Below are 5,206 nucleotides of genomic sequence, written 5' to 3' on the forward strand. Positions count from 1 at the left end.
AAATGTGGATAATGTCTGTATGTGGCTTTATCTTGAAAAAGTTTACTAAAATAATGAAGTCGATCTTATCCTTGTCTTCGTATTCATAAAACTATCCTCTACTGGGATTTGAAGTGAGGCGGGTCGGGCCTACCGCCTACATGATATTTAAAAGGTGGTTTAAAGTATTGACATAAGTGAAAAAAAAAAAATGGTCAAATATTTGGTTGCTCAAGGGCCTAGGGGTGGGAATCGGTCCGGACCGGTCGGTATCGGACTCTAACTTCATCGAACCGGTCGACTCGGACATAAACTGTTGGCGACCACCTATTTACTCGGGCGGACTCGGACGGTCACTCTCAAGAATTCTTTGTCCATTGACCGTCCAAGACCGTCTATTTTACCGGTCCAGTCGGACACCGGACGGTCTCGGTCCGGACTTTCCAACAAATTTACTTAATTCAGAACTTTATTTTTATTACCACAAACAAAATTACTTACAAATGAAGATGTTTAGCCCAAGAAATCAAAAGTAAATATAAAAAAGAAAAAACAGAGTTGATCATCATTTGACAAGATATAATTAAGGGTTGCACTAATGTTTGGTCTTCCAGAGGACTATATGACTATAGCCAACGATCATCATATATTCATATGTCTATAAAATTCAACGGTCAACTTCTAAAAATGAGGACAGTTTAGTCGGTCAACCTATTCGGTCACTCGTATCGGTCGGTCAGCGGTCGGTCCTTCGACATAGAATTTTGACCGTGACCGTCCGCCAATTCATTCGGGCCGGTCGGACACTGACCGTTATGACCATCGGGTGTCCATGGACACTTTTTATCTCGGTCGAACATGTCGGATAGCGGTCTTCCGGATCTTTTTCCCACCCCTATCAAGGGGTTTAAAGGGTTAACATAAAGGGAAATTTGGCCAAAACTCCCTAAAAACTTTGGTCTTTGGTTAAAAAGGATTGGACAATTTTTTATGGGCTTCAGCTCCCTGTGACATTTTTGTAAATTATCTAATATAGGGAAAAGACAAAACTGACCTTATTGCAAACTAGTTTGCAAGGCAAACCAGATTGCAAACTAGTGCAAACCAGTTTGCAAATCAGTTTGCAAAGCTTTGCAAGGCAAACCAGATTGCAAACCAGTTTGCAAATCAGTTTGCAAAGCTCTGCAAGGCAAACCTGATTGCAAACCAATTTGCAAACTAGTTTGCAAAGCTTCGCAAAATCAAACCCTAACAAAATAAGTAACTAAGAAGTAAGATTATATAAAATGTGAGGGTTTTTGGAAAATCTGAGGGTGTTTCTAAAATTTTCCTTTATACAAAGGTCAATTCAGGTATACAAAATTAAGGGATTTTTAGAATTGTCCTTCAAGCCTATTTCCAAACTTTTCATGATGCCTAGAAGGAAAAAAAGATAACTTGTCTTTTTGACAAAAAAAAAACAAAAAATTGGGTCTCCAGCCCAATTTCCTGTAACATAAAACTCCAAAAGTTTGTGGAATTTTTGGATTCGATCTCCAGAGGAGGTGGAATCCTTCAGTTATTAAATTTGAGGTTATTGTGGTCTAAATAATGTAGTTGGGCATTAGGCCATAGTTTGTTGGACTTTAGGCCATAGCTTGTTGGGCTTTAGGCCTGCTTTTGTTCAATTTGGCAGTTATCGTGCGTATCACATATTTGATGTACCAACGTTATTGTAATGACTATCGTACATCGTAGTCAATTTCCAAAAGAAAAAGACTAAATAAGATCAAATACCCATTCTACCTCTAATCCTCTATAACTAATTTAAAACCAACTTCTTCTCTCAAAATCAGTCCCTATTTTTCAAAATGTATTACGACTTAGTTCATATTTTGTGTATGTTATGTTGTATTGTCTATATATATTTATGTTGTTTTCTGTGTACCTCTTCAACGAGTTGACTCAACGAGTCTATAATTGGATCACTGGTGAAACTGGTTGCTAGTTTGATTTTATATGTAAATCAATCAAAAATACTTTCATTCCAAATTAATCGAGAAAAACTAAGGAAGAGAACAACTCAATATATTTTGTATTTCTAACCGATAATGTCTGTTATCCAGAACAAATGATTTGTAGTCGAATGTCACTATCAATTTGAGATTGGAAAGAGGAATTGTATTCATTCTGTGTTTTCTGATTCATTACCTTAAAATCAACACACTTCTGATTTGAAAAATCAGAATGTCATTGATTAAGAAATCAAATAAACTAAAAAGAAAAAGAAAAATCGGAGGATAAGAAGAAGAACATTTTTTAATCGAGGCGAGGTATTCCTCTTTCCTTAAGAAAATTGACGCCCTCTGTGGTACCACGTAGTTACCGGCGTTTGTCTCCCAGGATACAGCGATGAACATTTCGATTCAATAGTACTTCGAATCAGAAAGCAACCGAACTTGAAAATATAGTAACCTCTAACTTAATGCAAATAGACCAAACTTCTTTCTTACGAAACTCCTTGAAAATTATGTTAAATCTTCCTCTTAGACACTCTAAAATGATCTTCAAACAATGCTTGATGCTCTAGAAAAAAAGAAGAATGGAACTTGGAGTTCATTTGGGTCCTATAAACAGGTTTCGAAAAGATACATTCATTAGGGGCGCGTCTATTGGGTCAGGGACACTTCTGTTGAGAAGGAAAAGTGACGGTTCACTTATTTAGCCACGAAAACTTGTCGTCTGCGATTTGGGCCTTTGGATCTAGCTCAAAAGCTCGGGAGGAACGCCTTCCGTTAGATCTAGCTCAATCTTGCCCGAAATTGGCCCACCAGAAGTTCAGACGGCCATTAGATGGAGTTTCGGGATGATCCCACTCTGTGCCCGACACGGGGCTAACACCATCCGTTGGATCTGGCCTTTTGTGCGGACAGAACGCGAGCCGTCCGATCTGGACGTGTTCGTTTTGCGCAAATGGCCCTTATACCAACTTTTCCTTATTACCATTTGGTCCCTAACTTAACCATTTCCCGTCCAAACTTCAGACTTGAATATCTCATTCATCCGGAATCGGATTTGAGTGATACTTGACTCTAAGCTGAAGAGATCGACGAGACGAACGCAATAGCTTACTCTGCTTCTGAGTTTGAAGATTTGAACCGATCCGATATCGGCTCCGATTCCAACAATCGGGATAGATATCTTGCGGCTTTGAATCTTCTGTAGTGAATAGCCATCCGGTTTACAAAGACCTTAGTGAACTATGTCTTAAACTAGGTCCCATGAGTTGTAAGCAACGAGTAACTATCACACCACTAGTTCCTTACTTTCAAAAGTTCTAGGTTGTGTTCATTTCGGCCCTGAACAACCTGGTTTTCATGTGTGCTTTAGAGAAGTCCGCCATTACACCTTTCTTATGGAATCGACATCAGCTCGCACACATATAAGTTATCCGTAATAAGGCATCCTGCTATACCTCACGTTAGAATCAAGTTCTAAGTTTTCAGATTCATTAAAAGCTTAACGCTTACCCTCTCAATGCAGGCAACACTAATTTCATCCTAAGAATGGGTAAGAGATAAATCTCTTTCAGTAGTCCAATCAAGTCAGTATATAACTTCAGTTTTCCCGTTGAACCTACATTTTGGGATCTCCAGTCACATAGGTTGAGTTTCCGTTATGACTTTACTCATTTGCTTTAGGCAAAAGTCTCATTCCTCTTGATAAAGCAATTACTAACTCTCTAGGTAACCCTTTTGTAAATGGATCCGCTAGGTTATCCTTAGATTTCACATAATCTACTGTTATGACTCATTCTGAGAGTAATTGCTTTACGGTGTTATGTGGTCGACGAATGTGCCATGACTTACTGTTATACATTTTACTATGTGTTGTTAGTTGTCTTATTATCGCAGTGTATATTTATTGCAAGCACTGGCTTAGTCCATATAGGAATGTTCTCGAGGAAGTGTCGTAGCCACTCTGCATGTTCTCCTCTCCTACTTTTTCCAGAGCAATGAATTTTGAATCCCTTGTCGCTCGAGCTATGCATGTTTGCTTTGAGGATTTCCATGACCGCCCCATCTAGTGTGAATACATATCCACTGGTTGACTTGGTATCATCATTAACTGAGATCCAGTTGGCGTATGCATATCCTTCTGATACTTCAGGAAATTTGGTATATAATAACCCATACTCTTTAGCTTGTCTCAAATACCTGAGTACCCTTACTATAGCAGTCCAATGTTCCTTACTCGAATTGCTAGTAAACCTACTCAATTTGTTGACATTGCTAGTAAACCTACTCAGTTTGCTGACAAAATAGGCTATGTCCGGACGTGTACAATTCATCAAATACATTAGACTTTCGATAATCTGTGAGTACCTTAACTAGTTTACCCCTTGACCACAGTTTTTCATCAAATGCATGGTCGGATCTATCAGCGTCCGAACTGAACTCTTATCAATTTTGCTGAGTTTTTCTAGAATTTTCTCAACATAGTGAGTCTGGGATAATTTTATCCCAAACGAACTTTTAGAGATTTTTATTCCGAGAATGACTTCAGCTCTCCCCGAGTCTTTCATGTCAAAATTCTTAGACAACATTTGTTTGCAGGAAAGGATGAAATAGATAGAACTTCACAATCAAACATGGAAGTTGTCAATAGAGAGGAGACAATGAAAAAAGTATAAACGCCACGAAATACTTGTTTTAGACATTGACATTAAGTATGAATTTCATTTTTTTTTTAATATTACCAACTAAAACACAGACAGTCAGCCCGCTGATTTGTGGACTAAATTTTCGTGTATTTCCTTCACTAGTCTAGTTCATATACATGGAGCGAAATGGTTATTTAGACCATAACCTCTAACAAAACTTGTGGTGCATGTAGAATTTCCCATCATTCAATCTGTACTTAAGGACTAGTTAGAACAAGGTGAAAAAAGTCGAAAACAGAAGATCTAAATGAAATACAAAAGACTAGGGAGAAGTTAGAAAGGATAAAACCCCTCATAATACTTCACAGTAATCTCAAACTCAGGTAAGATTTCATTTAAAGAAATGCTTAAAATACATTATACGACAGGATGAAAACGTAATGTCGTGGAAACAAGAGGAAACATGGTAACTGCACTAAAAGACCACCATAATCACCATTGACACCACAAATAAATACTCGACAAATTGCACCTGAAAAGTATCAGGACCAGTCTAATAATCAAATGCATAGATAACAAAGAGAA

This window comes from Eschscholzia californica, unplaced genomic scaffold (genome assembly GCF_041429995.1).
Source record: "Eschscholzia californica isolate CP2 unplaced genomic scaffold, dmEscCali1.0.p SCAF_1, whole genome shotgun sequence".
Lineage (NCBI taxonomy): Eukaryota > Viridiplantae > Streptophyta > Magnoliopsida > Ranunculales > Papaveraceae > Eschscholzia > Eschscholzia californica.